The following is an 8,447-nucleotide window of genomic DNA, read 5'->3' on the forward strand; positions in this document are numbered from 1 at the left end:
ATGATAAAATATTGACTATGACTATAAAATATGAACATAATAACCTATAAACTGACTGACAGAATAGGAATGAGAACATTATGTTACAGGGAATAAGTTGATGTAAGATGTGGATGTTATGACCATAGTTCCAGGTTATGTACAGTCCTTGACCAAAGTCTTGTTGCTTATCTATTTTGTAGAAACACCTGCTATTAACCTGACTTTTAAATTATCAATTGGTGTAAGAAAAGCTCATATGAAAAGCTAAAACCCTCCCAAAGATGTCAATGCACTGAAATAAATTAGTTTCACTAAAAAAAGATTTATTATTAAACAAGACAGAAAGGTCAAATTTTGGCAAGACAAAAGTTTTTGCGCCTATACAAAAATTGAACAAATTTACTACAAATACTAAATATGTCAGCAAATTAAAAAGTGGTGCGTGAGATTCAATGTAATATCTTGTATGACTTCCATGAGCTTGAAGGACGGACCCATGCGGTTTGGCAAGGATTCAACAATGTATTGATGAAGTCATCAGGAATAGTAGGAAAGCAGTCTTGCTGCCTCCCAGAGTTCATCAATATTCTTTGGTTTGGTCTTCCATGCTTCCTCTTTCATCCTACCCCCCATATGCTCCATGATGTTCATGTCTGGTGACTGGGCCGGCCAATCCTGGACCATTGGATCTTCTTCACCTGAGGAACGTTGAAGTGGAGATGGAAGTATGCGATGGAGCACCATCCTGCTGGAGAATTGGCCTTTTTATGGTTGGGATATAAGAGGTAGCTAAGATTTCTTGGTATTGAGGCTATTGATGTTGCTTCACCCTGCAGATCTCTGCCACACCCCATACTGGATGTAACCCCAGCATGATTTTTCCGCCACCAAACTTCACTTTTTTCTGGGTGAATCTTGGATCCATGCGGGCTCCAGTAGGTCTCCTGCAATATTTGCGGCGACTGTGGTGTAATTCAACAGAAGATTCATCTGAAAAATCCACTTTCTTCCACTTCTCCAGCGTCCATCCTTTTAGCAGGCTGTGGGCCTTGGCACATGCCACACGGTTTTTCAATTGTCTTTTGTTCAGTGCTGGCTTCTGGGCACTGATTCGACCATGGAGGCCATTTCGAGACAGAATCCGACAAACCGTTCTGGTTGACACAGGGACTTCAGGGGACCAGGTCTCGTGGAGCTCTGCTGCAGTAGAAAATGGGCTGGCCTTGGATTTTCGAGCCAACAAACGGTCCTCTCGAGCAGTTGTCTTGCGGGGTCTGCCTGACCTGGGCTTGTCAAAAACATCTCCAGGGTCTTCAAATGTTTTTTTAATCCTCTGTACTTGACGCTGAGACACATTGAAGGTGTCTGCCACATCAGCAGTGGATCTGGTCTTCAGCTTCTTAATAATCAAAACTTTAGTCTCAGGGTGAATCTTAGGCATGTTTGCAGAGGTCTAGTTGCAGTTGATGTGAAGGTCTAGTGTACTGGGGTTGTTTTTATACACACCTGAGACCTGATTGGTCCATTATTAGTCCCAGGTGAAGCTCATATGACAAGGCGATAACACTTATGTCTTTGCAAAATTTGACTCAATGGGCTTTACCAAGCTGTGAATATTAGAATACTTTTATTACAAAAGTTGTTGGGATTAAAATGAGCCATTTCTTGTAAATAAATCTTGATTAGAAATATATATCAGCGGCACTTCAGGTCAATTTGTACACAAGCAACAAGACTTTTGTCAGGGACTGTATTAGGGCTAATATAGCCAATAAGAAAGCAGACAAGTGATATGATTGGGCATTAGTGTAATTTTACATTAATGTAGATGATGCAAAACTTGTCTGTAGATTATTGTAGATATTCATATTAGCATTCTGGGATATATAACTGGGAACTGTAACCACAATCAGCATCCCTTCCATTATGTCTATGTGCGATGTTGTTACAGCTGTCATTTTATCACATAAAAGTAATCCCTGAGGTTTAGCCTTATTGCTGCACCAGTGGTTGCAATAATGCTGTAGAACTAAGAATTTAAGCTTCTTCTACATGTTTACAAGTCAGAGAGTCACGCCGGATAAAGGCATCAACAAAAATGCCTGTGATGTAAATGAAAGTATAACTAATGAACAGGAATTAGTCTCGTCTGGAAGCGCTGCAATCACAGCGTCACGGGAGTTAATGCCCGCTGAGATGAAGCTGTCTGTGTCCGAGGAGCTGATGCTGAGAGAACTGGGTGGGAGGGAAAGGGAAGGGGGGCGGAGGAGAGGGAGAAAATGAATTGAACAGTAAAAGCATCTGGGTGGCAGTAACATGGTATAGACACAAGGAACTATGAGTCAAAGTTTCAGTTCATGAAAATCTTGACTTCATTTGGATAGAGTGGGACTATTAATATCATAATCATATTCAATTTAGTTAGTGTATCTGGTAAGGATGCCTCCTGGGCGCCTCCCTAGGGAGGTGTTCCAGGCAGGTCCAGCTGGGAGGAGGCCTCGGGGAAGACCTAGGACTCGGTGGAGAGATTATATCTCCAACCTGGCCTGGGAACGCCTAGGGATCCCCCAGTCGGAGCTGGTTGATGTGGCTCGGGAAAAGGAAGTTTGGGGTCCCCTGCTGGAGCTGCTGCCCCCCAAGACCCGATACCGGATAAGCGGTCGAAGATGGATGGAATTTTAGTGTAGACTACATAACATATTTTTTTTTTCTGCCCCTATGGAACAACTACAAACCAATAATGATAAATCTATACAGTATATCTCCCATTGTATCGCAGCACAAGACAGGGCTGCCCCCTTATCCCCCCCACCCCTGTTTGCCAGTGTTATTGAACCCCTTGCAATTAGAAGCTCATTTCAAGAGACTGGCAAAGAGCATAAATTATCCAGATATGCAGACAATCTCCCGCTTTATATGGATGATCGTGATTCTGAGAAATGTCAGGCTATAAATTAAACACTCATAAAACTAAGCTTCCACCTAGCAAAGACCATTTTTCTTTCCAACCCTTTTTGTTGGGACAAGCTTCACAGTACATGCCTAACATTTTAATAATCTTTTAATGCCAGTATGTTGTACTGCATGTGCTCCTAATTCTGAAGCCGTTGGCTGAGTACAGACTCAAGGCAACAGCTGCTACCTTGGTTATTGACGTAGCAAAGCAAAGTGTAAAAGAGTTCCACTTCAAGCTCCTCACTCACTTGCTAAAGTAAAAATGTCCTCCGGAGGTTTTCTTAAATTCTCTATTATTCAAACGGTGAATTTCAAATTCTAACCAGCAAGGAAAAAAAAGAAGCTGGTTGCTTATGAAGGCTGATTAAAAAAAAATGGATGTGTGGAATTACCTGGACACTAAAAGCTCACATGATGAATCATTTTAAAAATGTTTAGTGTAGAGGGTTTCCACTCGTCTGTCCTACAGTAAATGTGATCTGTTTCACTAAAAGTCCTGTTGTGTTTTGTCACCATGTAACTGTCTTGTAGTTTGTCAGCACCAATTAACCAGATCCCATCGTACTCAGCGAATTAAAGCCTTTCATAGATTTGACTTTCCATGCATCTTCCATCCAATGCGAGCACACTTGAGGCTGAGCAGCAGAGACCTGACTGATCCCCGTGGCAGCTGTCTCCACAAGCAGGCACACAAGCTGAAGATAATTGTTGGTAATTGCAGAGGGAGCCATTATTTCTCAGCATTTGGCCCTCTAGGATAGAACCATGAGTCACCATGTGCCACGGAGAGCGGGGGGGGGGTTGGTGTCACTGAGACACCTGGAGGAAACAAACAGAGATTCAGGCTGCCATGGCACCAGAAACCGGGCTTTACAAGGCTTGAAGTGAAAAGCTAAGTTATCTAGTGCTCCACTTTTTTTTCCAAATTTCCATATCAGTTTTGTTTTTTTCCAGCATAGCGGACACATTTCCTTGTTCACAGCTAATGTAGCAAGTGTTCCTCTATCAGCAGCTGAAGATAAATATGATGAAGGCCATGATAAAAGTAGCAGAGGACCCTGGGAGAGGGACAATCCACACAGCTCATATCCCCCCAGCACATACCACTGTGAACATATTGTCCGACACTGATAACCACTATTAACATTGAAGTTATGGCCAATAACTGATATTTACCAATGATGATATACAGCATTGTTTCGTTAACAAAAAAATTACACAGCCACCATGAAATGCTGCCATGTATGTTTAAGGCTACTTTTATAATTTGTAGCAAGTGTATACCTTGATGAAAGTCCAGTTTAATTCACATCTGGGAAAAGGGTTGGATCCCAAATGTGAATTTTAAAACAAAATGTCCTGTTTTATGACTTAAAAACCGGATTCTTAAAACAAATTAAAGAAAAGAATGAAAGAAAATGAAGGTTTTTGCTAAGAATCAACTGAGGACATTACATAATGTACAATACCTTCAAGTTACTGAGTTTGTGTGGAAGTTGTCGCTGGCTCCGAGACTAACCCCCTTCACTTTCTTCAACTAGCAGCTAGCATGCAAGTCACAGGAACTTGGCTTGGTTTATAACCCTCATGTTGTCCTCGGGTCAAATTTGACCCATTTTGAGTTTTTTCATCACAAAGAATGGCCCTTCGAAACAAGCTGAAAATGTCTTATAATAACAACTTTGGAAAAAAACATCAAAAAAGCAGCCACAACATTGAAAAAGTGACAGAAATGTCAGAAAAAGCGCTAACTTTTTTTCATGATTGACGTGAAGACAACACAAGGGTTAAAGTGTAGCAGCATTCATTCACCAAATAATATCGTACACACTTTGTACTTCTACATTCACAGCTATAGCGTTACAGCTTATTTAGGCATCGACACACACCCCGCCCTCTCTCTTTTTTCTTTCTCTTTCCCTCCACCACGCACTCGCTAACGTGGGCTGCAGCCGCCGCTGTTTGCTAGTAGCTCGCTCCTGATATTGATGGTGAACTTCTGGATGGTGGATATTATTTGAGTGATCAAATTGATGGTGTTGAAGGACTTTGCATGGCATCCTCCTTGCATTACTTCAACCTTTAGCTGTGAAAATGTCCGAGGACATTGCTTCGTCTTCAGCATGTAAATCCTGTGCTCCGTCACTGCATCACAAACTCGGATTCAGCAAACATTATTAAAGTCCATAAGGATGTAGTAGCTTAATTTAATGTTCTGCAACAGTAACTGAAATTCCATTGGAACGGCAACAATTTTCTCAGCTGTTGGACATTATTCTGTAGTCCAGTGTTCAAACATTGGATCCCAGTCCCCCTCAACTGTCTGATAAAACTGGTGCCAGGAGCCATTCCACACACAACTGATTCAAACATGGCAGCCAGCCAGCAGCTCATCGCCTGTGTATTAAAATGCCCATGTTATAAAAGAAAAACACTTTTTTCTGGGATTTGGAGTGTTATTTTGTGTCTCTGGTGCTTCCACACGCACACGCAACCGTAGCATGCAAGCTTGTTCTCAATGGCAAAACACTGCTCCAACAGCCACTAGTGGTCCATAACATCCAAAAGAACTACTTCCTGTCCCTGTTCTACTTCCTGTCCCTGTTGTGCAGGTATTCCACAAGTGGCCCTGGTCTAGAAGAAGTCTCTCAGCTGATCCTGCCTTGGACTGACCAAAGCTGGAGAAAGAGTTATCTAGCTGATGGATCTTACCGAGCTACTGAGCATGTGCAGCTCCCAACAAAGATAGGATAGAAGTGAGATGTCTCACTCTGGAGCTAAAACAGAGACCTAAACACACAGGGTGAAAACAGGATCTGCAGCAATGTGCAGTACAACAAAAATATGGTGTTTTTTTAAAATGAAACCATGTAAACTTACTCTGGTACAACCTCATAATACATTTATGAACCTGAACATGAGCAGAATATGGGAGCTTTAACAGGTTTTCCATGCTAAAACATCTTTGTCTATTTAGCAGTACTGAATCTCAGTATCTAAATAAAAGTACAAATAACCTAGTAAAAGTAGAAGTACCCCAATGACAACTCTACTTAAGTAAAAAGTAGTTGACTTTATATGTACTTTAAGTGTTAAAATTAAAAGTACTCTCATAACAATTTATCCTCTTAATGTCTATATTTAAAAAAAAAAACAGTAGGCTATTGTAATGAAGTTAGTTTCAGGTTAATGTAATTTGGCTTACTATCTGTGACCTAGTGTACATTCAGACTTACAATTCTGGTGATCTATCTTGGTGATCTGCATGAAGACTTAGCATGGGGAGGGGCAGGGGTAGAAATTGTAGTGGAGTAGAAAGTATAGATAATTGCTGCAAGATGTAACAAAGTAAAAGTCAAAAGTATGTACTATTGATTCTTCTCAAGTAAAGTACAGATACGTGAAAAATATACTCAAGTACAGTTGTGAGAAATGTGGAAAAAAAACAAATGTGACAGTTTGTTCAGCGGATGTGATACACAGATGGTTCTTCCAATCACCTGCCAGGTACTATTATGTATTATTATGTATTTTTGAGTGCTTGCCGTTTCCAAAACACTGATGGCATCAGTGTACATGAGAACAGCGGTATACGTGAAGTTCACTGACGGCGACTGACTGTCCAATAGTGGCTTCACTGTGTCTCACTTCCTGGCTCTGCTTTGTCCTACTGTGCATGGCATGTCCCCTTGATTATGATTATGCTTTGAAAAGAACAATATGATGGCATTTTATCCCCATGCATGCTTCTGTTGCTAACTATAGCCACTGGTCACACACACGCACAAAGCTTTTCATTACACCAATGACTTATTTGACAGTGGAGCGCAGCACATAAATTATCTACAGAGTGTTTATTGAGGAGCAGTGTATGCTCCAGACAATTCATGCCTCTTTGAATTTCTGTCTTTTGCCGGATGTAAACTGCATTCAGAGAGGCCACAGTCGCCCCCAGGAGAAAGAGCAATTTGTGGGTTGAAGTAAAGAGCAGAAATATCTACCCTAATTAATATTTCATTGTGCTTTAATTGCGCTCATTACTTAATGATTATCCTGCGTTCAGTCGATAATCTTTCCGAAGGTGAATACTCCCCTTGAACATCCCATGGAGCATCTTAACAAAAGCAAAGTCTACAAACGGTAAACAGTGTAAAGTGGGTCAGCTGCTGTGCACGGTTCATGGTCCACAAAAGACCGGATCCCTATAGAGGATTGTATTCATCTCAGAATCGGCTAAAAAAAAACCTTCCCGTTGGTTGTTTAACAGCACCAAGAGCTGCAGGAAACCAGTTAACAACAATTCCTGTCATGTCTCCTTGCAGTTTAATTCTACCGTCTCTGGGGCTGTGGCTGCTATATATTAAGCTCAGGCTGAAATATGAAACAAGTTATATAAGCCTTTAACTTAAAAGCTAAAAATGACAATGTCACACATCAACACTTTCATCCAAAGTTGGCATTTTCTCCTGTTTCTATGCTGAGATTGCAGTGTTTTTACTCTGAAATAGCGCAGCAGTGGGTGAGACACGCGTAGGACGAATGGATTTCTTAGCAGCAGTAAGGCTGTAATCATCATCATCATCACCATCATCATCATCTCTGCGATCGTGACTTCCATACCAATCTATGCCCACCATGTTGTGATCACTTCTTTTTTCGGATGGTCTGTTTGGTCGTTCTCTGCACCTCCCGGATCTCTGTGCTCCTGGGGGGTAAAAGGCCTCATGGGTAGAGGAGGGAGGCAACAATCTGGACATCTGGAAAACTGTACAGAGATGTCAAAACCCCTTAATAATTACATTCCTGATGTATCACATCAGGACAGTGAAACTTACTTATTAAAGGTCCCATATCCTGCTCATTTTCAGGTCCATAATTGTATTTTGAGGTTGTACCAGAATAGGTTTCCATGGTTTCATTTTCAAAAAACACCATATTTTTGTTGTACTGCACATTTCTGCAGATCCTGATTTCACCCTGTGTGTTTAGGTCTCTGTTTTAGCTGCAGAGTGAGACATCTCACTTCTATACTATCTTTGTTGGGAGCTGCACATGCTCAGTAGCTCGGTAAGATCCCATCAGCTTGATAACTCTTTCTCCAGCTTTGGTCAGTCCAAGGCAGGATCAGCTGGGAGACTTCTTCTAGACCAGGGCCACTTGTTGAATACCTGCACAACAGGGACAGGAAGTAGAACAGGGACAGGAAGTAGTTCTTTTGGAGATTCTGGTCAACTAGTAGCTGTTGGAGCAGTGTTTGACCTTGAGAAACGAGCTAGCATGCTATGGTTAGCCACCCGTCTCTAGTGCGAGAAAGCCGTGCAGATGTTAAACAGCTCACCCGGAGACTGAAGACAGAGGACATTGAGAAACCGGATTTCACTCAAATGGATGGGTTTTTCCAAGTTGGTATGTGTGTGGAAGCACCAGAGACACACAATAACCCCCCAAATCCCAGAAAAATAGTTTTTTCATAATATGGGCACTTAAAATCTGCTCAATACACGGTTAAC

General features: G+C 41.5%; 1 protein-coding gene and 1 long non-coding RNA gene across 2 annotated transcripts in view; one reads left to right on the forward strand and one right to left on the reverse strand.

The window, feature by feature from the left end:
• Positions 1-8,447, forward strand: part of lrfn2b (leucine rich repeat and fibronectin type III domain containing 2b) — a gene marked incomplete in the record, with an annotated part of 159,989 nt that overhangs the window by 113,071 nt on the left and 38,471 nt on the right.
• LOC116706412 (uncharacterized) overlaps positions 1,731-8,447 on the reverse strand; it is an 11,777-nt gene continuing 5,060 nt past the window's right edge. Inside the window, exons 2-3 of the long non-coding RNA XR_004336228.1 lie at positions 4,498-4,502; positions 1,731-1,741 (exon numbers count right to left, since the gene is read on the reverse strand). This is a non-coding gene — a long non-coding RNA (uncharacterized LOC116706412). The remainder of the gene's footprint in view (positions 1,742-4,497; positions 4,503-8,447) is intronic.

The sequence above is a fragment of the Etheostoma spectabile genome, chromosome 18, assembly GCF_008692095.1.
Source record: "Etheostoma spectabile isolate EspeVRDwgs_2016 chromosome 18, UIUC_Espe_1.0, whole genome shotgun sequence".
Taxonomy (NCBI): domain Eukaryota; kingdom Metazoa; phylum Chordata; class Actinopteri; order Perciformes; family Percidae; genus Etheostoma; species Etheostoma spectabile.